This window comes from Gossypium hirsutum, chromosome A08 (assembly GCF_007990345.1).
Source record: "Gossypium hirsutum isolate 1008001.06 chromosome A08, Gossypium_hirsutum_v2.1, whole genome shotgun sequence".
Lineage (NCBI taxonomy): Eukaryota > Viridiplantae > Streptophyta > Magnoliopsida > Malvales > Malvaceae > Gossypium > Gossypium hirsutum.
This window is the reverse complement of record NC_053431.1, coordinates 120163946-120170792: the sequence shown is the minus strand read 5'-3', so window position 1 is coordinate 120170792 and position 6847 is coordinate 120163946. Positions and strand designations below refer to the sequence as shown.

The following is a 6847-nucleotide window of genomic DNA, read 5'->3' as shown; positions in this document are numbered from 1 at the left end:
ATTTTTTAAAATATAAATTTATTGAATTTCGACCTTCGAAAATTTTATTTCTATCTTAATCTTCTTAACACAATTTTTTAACTTTTCCGTTTAATACACTCATTGCTAAATTCATAGAAAAATTAATTAACTCTGTAAACATACATGATAATAAGTAAATTTTGATATTAACATTTAGATTAAAAATTTTAAATAAAAAATACTTAATCTTTAATACTAATATTAAATATCAATTTTTGCTAAAATATAGGGTTAGTGATGAGACCATATGTTCAATTTTTCAAATGTATAATATATATTATATTACAAAACCTTTAATTTATTATCGACGAAAATGTTTTAATTTAATTACACATGAAATATTTTAAAATTATTTAATAAAATAAGTGAGATAAATTATTTAAAAATTTTATTTAATAAATAAAACTTTAATTCTAAAAATTATTTAAAATTTAAAAACTAAATATTTAGAAAAATAAAACTTTATTTCTAAAATTAAATAGTAGTAGTTATATATTATTTCTAAATGATTTTGAATTTTATTTCTAAATTAAAAAATATATATTTAAAAAATTATTCCTAAAATTAAAATTAAAAATTATTTTAAATTGTATTTCTAAACTTAACTATTATATATATAAATAATTAATTATATATAAAAATTATAACATATTTATCTTACAAATTTTATATATAAAAACTAGTATAATATTTGTAATCACAATTTTTTATTATGTTTGAAGGCTTTCAAATTTTAATAATGCTTAATTCACAATTTGGCATTGAATTAGATTATTTTTAATTTTGTTGCTTAAATTTTTTGTCCTATTTTAATATTTAAATTATTATTTTCATTTCAATTTACATAAAAAAAATCTAACATGAGCATGACATATTCATTGGTTGCTGGTAAATTTTTAAGTAAAATGAGAGGGAAATTATAGTTAAAGTACTAAAATGGGACAAAAATATTTAGATACTAAACTGGAAAAAAATGCATGATTTAGAGACCCATTCATAAATAAACCATTTTAATAATTTAAAAGACCAATTGGACACTTGGTTGATAATCAGTGATCGAATACTAATTTAAATCAGTCTCTATAATAGAGGGACTATCAAATACTTTTACTTTCTAAATGGTTTTTTTTTCGTTATATATAGTATAAGATTATGGTATATAGTGTGAAAAAAAAATCTATAATAAATATATTTATTAAAAATTTATGTAAAAAAGAAATGAAACTTTGGTTCAAATGATAAAATTAAAAGTTTAAGATTTGTTATGTCCTAAATTCAAATACCATGTGTGATTTTTATATTTCATAAAAAAGACCCTCATAATGATATAACTTACTTTATAAAATGAATAATATTTTAGTAATTTTCCAATAAAGTTAATATCTGATTAATTTGTGAAACTAATTTTTTATCAGATTCTGTAACGCCCCAAAACCTGACCTAAAAGTTTAGACCGAATCCTGGAAGTTACATTGGCCACCAAAAGTGGCGGAAACAAAACCTTTAATTTAAACCAAGAAAACCTTTTTGTTCATTATGTTTGAAACAATATTAAACCGACGTCAAACATTCAAAAATAAATCCATAGTTTCTAAATTTCAGTCCACAGTTTGTATAATCGTCTTACAAACCGAATTAAAGTTTACCGTATAAAACTTATGAGATTTTACTTAAACCGAATCAAACTATCTCTGTTTGAGACCTCCAGTATGCCGAGTCCAGCTCCAGAACACGAAAAGTACTTGAAAGAAAAGACACTACAGAGATGAGCTAAAACATGAACAGACGGAAAAGGACGGAATGACACAATAAATACTTCAAACAAGCATATGTATAAAAAATATCACTTATGAAAATCTCAATCGGTATGTCAAATACATTTTCGAACCACAAAAATGATAATCAAGTCATACGCAATAATCAAAACATATCACATGACATTAACTATATTGTCCATAACCAAAAGATCACACACATAGACAGAATGTTCTGACAAACAGACGTATATTCAAATGCGAACGGATGCATAATTCAAAATCCCACCCCACCAACCAAATACCACTTTGTCTATCCATCACACCACATAAGGGCTATGGTAGGCCCATCCACCATGCACACCACATAGAACCAAAATAGGTTCATCCACCCAACACACTAAAACGTGGAACTATGCCACTTGAGTAACTGTATATAGCTGAGCTGATATACGTATAGGATAGTGCGGTAAACTGTTGAACAAAAGTATCGCAGTTAAAACTGCTAAGTCTGTCTTCCTCCTCTTCATAGCTAGATCCCAAAATTTTCATGCTATGCAACAATGCACATTTTATGCAAACAATATATAGAAATGTACATTAACATTTCCAGTTAAACAGATTCAAATTTGATCACACTTGTATTCTAATTTTCAATTACGACAACAATAATGAACTCATACTTATTCATCACATGAACAAGCAAAAAAATTAAAGCCCATAAATGCACATATATACATGAACCAAAATAAATTGAGTCCCAAACACACTTATCGAGGCTTGACCGAGGGTCGGATTACACAGAACATTCTACAAAATAGGGCCACATGGCCGTGTGGAAGTGCCCATGCCGTGTGGGCGTCTACACGCCCATATGAAGGCCACACACTCTCGTGTGGAGGGGACACATGCCCGTGTGAACAGCCCGTGTAACTCACTATCCAAAAATGCCAAAAATAAAGAGTAGAGGCGACACAGCCGTGTGGAGATCTTACACGCCCGTGTGGGTACACATGCCCATGTGGCACCAAAATTCACCCAAAAACCCTAATTCCCAATTCCACACGTCTGTGTGGCCACCCGTGTAGTCACAAAACCACACTGAAACAGCCTGAAATTTGTGTTTTTGACACCAAAACGATCCCATCCCTTGGAAATCCGGAAACATACTAAAATGGCAAAATATCATGCAATCCCTCAATAACTCAACACTTAAAATCATCAGTTTCGAAAACACACCTTAAATCGGAATTGCAACAACAAGGATTAATCGTTTACCCTCCACAAGACAATTCTGACTCACACCCAGTAACACGAAACACACAAGAGCAATCTCTTTTGATGGAACGATAAATAAAAATTGCATAAAACAGAAGAAGCAAGAACAAACGAAATTAAAATTGAAAGGAACAGATGTAGACACTCAATTTTGCCCGGGCCCAGAAATAAGTTCAAAAAAAAGAAAACAAAGTCCAAGTCCAGTACAAAATTACAAACATATAATTTGGCCCAATCGAAATGGCCCATTACTTGAAAAGATTGAAGGTCCATCTATGAGCTTTCAATTTTTTCAAAGTTTACAATGCCCCGTATTTATTTTCAAATATGTCTGATACAAGTACTTTAGGAAAAATAAAGTCTAAATAACATAATGGTTTAGGGTGTTAATTTGGAAGTATAAAGAATATAATTCAATTATTCCTTTGCAACTGTAATGCTTGCATAGAGCAACAAGCTAATGGGAATCAAATTCGAGAGCATCCTGCAATTGCATCATTCTATAGGCAAGGAATAAATCGACAGAAAAGGAATTTCGAAGTTTATTGACTCATCAGTTCTTGGCATATTGGTTGGTTCAAAATCATGGTCCAAATATATGTCGGATATAAGCGCTTAGCGTGAAACAAGATTGAACATGGCTCAATCCGTTACATCATTTTTTTTCCTCCTAAACAGAGAGTGGTTCAAAGATGAAAAAAATCAGTTGTCTGTAGCATTTATCAGATGAACTTAACTAGGATGCAGAATGCAAGAGAATTGATAGGACCGACATTTTGGATATAGAATAACAATTAACAAGGAATCACTTCCACACATGCATAAAAAATATATTCAATAATAATAATAGAAATTCTATTTTGCATGTTCACAAGAAAATGTGGTTGATGTATAAATATTAGTAGTAAATGACACAAATGATTTTCATAATGAATCCAATACAGAAGTTTGTCCAGTATTGTTCTTCAACAAGATTCTCTAAGAAGAAAAAATCAAGAAGATGAGGGAGAGATATTGTTCAACGTGATTAGTAAACAACAGAAAAGTTCAATTTCAATATAAATATATTTTTAATAAACAGAAAAAATATAAGATTTCAAAGTTAATTTTAACAATATTCAAAGAACAAAAACCCAGAATTACAAAATCAGGTGATATGTGCTTATAGAAAATCTCATTATTATTACAGATCTTCATTTACTCAAGTTGAGGAAGCTTTAAATTGCTAAAGCTTCATGATAAAACTTCTACTAGTATCTTTTTCATGTAATTTTTCGGCTTAAAACCAAAAATCTTAAAGGGCTAAAGGAAAAATATTTGACTTTCTAAAGTAGATAAAGCAAAGAAATACGGCAAGGAAAAAAAAAACAGAGAATTAAAAAGGAAAAGCTTATATATATGTGTGTGTATAAATGTATAACCAGAGAAACATCTAGAAAAAGCTGGAAAATAAAGAACAATTATAAAAAATAAAAAGATTTAACAAAATTTCAACTGAAAATACTAGCTAAAGTATTCAAGAAGCCTAATTCTATTTTATCAAATAACCAAATAAGCAAGGAAAATTCTACAAGAAGTCAACAACTGTTGAGCAATATAACAAAAAAAAATGTCACCAGCAATTAATCAATGATCTAACCCAATTAAACCTTCAAAATTATTACAGGAAGAATAAAAATGAAAGATTAGCAATTACTAGTAAAAACAGTGATAGTAAACAAAGAGAGAGAGGGCTACTGACAGCAGATGCGACAGAGATACAGCAGCGGGCTACCGACGGAGATGCAGAGGGCTGCCGATTTGAGGAAATTGGGGGAAAAATAAAGGGAATCGGGGTAGGGGAGAAATGGTTTGGGAAAAATAATATGGGGAAAAAAAGAGAAGAAATTTCAAGTGAAATTTTAGGATTTCTTTGGGGATGGGGGAGGGAACCGATTTTGGGAAAAGCAAGGAGGGAAAAAAAAGAAAGATTTCTTGTCAAATTTTGGGATTTCGGGGGGAAGGAGGGAACGAAAAAGTCTAATGCATTTTGGGTAACAAAACGGCACCGTTTTGTGTAAAAAATTTTGTGGCGCTTTTTTATTATTTACTTTTTGCGCCATTTTTTATAAAAACGCCACAAAAATTCATTTTCTCACCTTTTTGCTCTGCTAAAAATTCTTTATTTTATTTTAATATATATAAACTTTATCATTATCTCTTAAATAATTTAAACTATATTTAATTATATGTATATACCTAAATTTTGATAGAGATATATCTCAATATTATATATGAATTTCAGTTTAATGTGTAATTGTAGACGTGAAATTCTAATTGTGGTTTAAATGTATAGTTGAAACTTTAATTTTGATTTAATCATACACATTTTAAAAAATAAATATATCAATATATTTTTATATTGAATAAATATAAATATTTATGTATGCAATATATAAATATAAAATGATATTATATCAATAATTGTGTTCATAATTTATGCTTTTGGGATTTAACCCATTTTGATATATATATTTTTAAAATAATAATTTATATTTATCTTATTTAGATTTATATTATAAAAAAATCCAAGATACACAAGTTAAGTAATTCACTTTATTTACCCTTAAACCCTAACCCCTAAACCCTTAAACCCAAAACCCTATATCATAAATCCTGGACCATAAACCCCAAACCTTAACCTATAATTTAAACTATAATCATAATTTTAATATATTAAAATTAATCTTATCTCTTTTACAATTATATAATAAATTATTTAATATATAAATTACAAAGCATTAATTAATCTAAGCCTTAAACCCCTACCCCTAAACTCTAAATCATAAACATAATATATAAACCCAAAAAACCAACACTTAACCCATAACTCCTAAGTCTTAAACCTCACCCCTTAAACCATAAATCATAATCCTTAAACCCATAATCCACAATCCTTAAAATAGTAACTCATAAACATTAAACCCTTAACTAATTACTGTAAACCCTAAACTATAATGATAATTAATTCAATATTTTAAAATTAACACTATCTCTTTTACAATTATATAAGAAAATATTTAACATATAAATTAAAAAAACAATTAGTCATATACAAAAAATCTTTAAAATTATTTTAAATAATAGTATTTTAAATTTTTTCATTTTTTGTGGCGTTTTTCAAAAAACGCAGCTAAAAACCTGTTTTGCTGTAGTGAAACCTTAAACCCCAACCTTAAACTACCCTTAAACCATGATCCCTAAACTCATAATCCATAAACCTTAAAATAGTAACTCATAAACATTAAACCCTTAACCGTATACCGTATACCGTAAACCCTATACTATAATGATAATTAATTCAATATTTTAAAATTAATATTATCTCTTTTACAATTATATAAGAAAATATTTAACATATAAATTAAAAAATAATCAGTCATATACCAAAAATCTTTAAAATTATTTTAAATAATAGTATTTTTATTTTTTTCATTTTTAACAAATATTTTTCTATGTTTTTACTTTCAAATTTTTTCTCTGTGTCATTATTTTTTTCTGAAGAATTTAAATATTTAATTAAATATAAATGCATTTTAATATAAATAAACCAGTTAAACTATAAGTAGATAGATGAAATGTTTTTTGTGGCGCTTTTTAAAAACGCCGCTAAAGATCGAGCATTAGCGGCGTTTTTTAAAAAGCGCCGCTAAAGCCACTAAAAAAGCTCACAACGTGGTTTTGCCAAATTCTTTTGCGGTGTTTTTTTAAAAGCGCCGCTAAAGAACGAACATTAGCAGCGTTTTTTAAAAAGC

The 6847-nt window shown here is 27.9% G+C and overlaps 1 long non-coding RNA gene across 1 annotated transcript; it reads right to left on the bottom strand.

Moving 5' to 3' along the window:
* Positions 1-3150: 3150 nt before the first annotated feature.
* Positions 3151-5079, bottom strand: LOC121204695 (uncharacterized). The gene is made up of 2 exons (XR_005899884.1): positions 4795-5079; positions 3151-3723 (listed from the first exon to the last, which is right to left on the bottom strand). It is a non-coding gene; the product is annotated as an uncharacterized lncRNA (long non-coding RNA).
* Positions 5080-6847: the final 1768 nt, after the last annotated feature.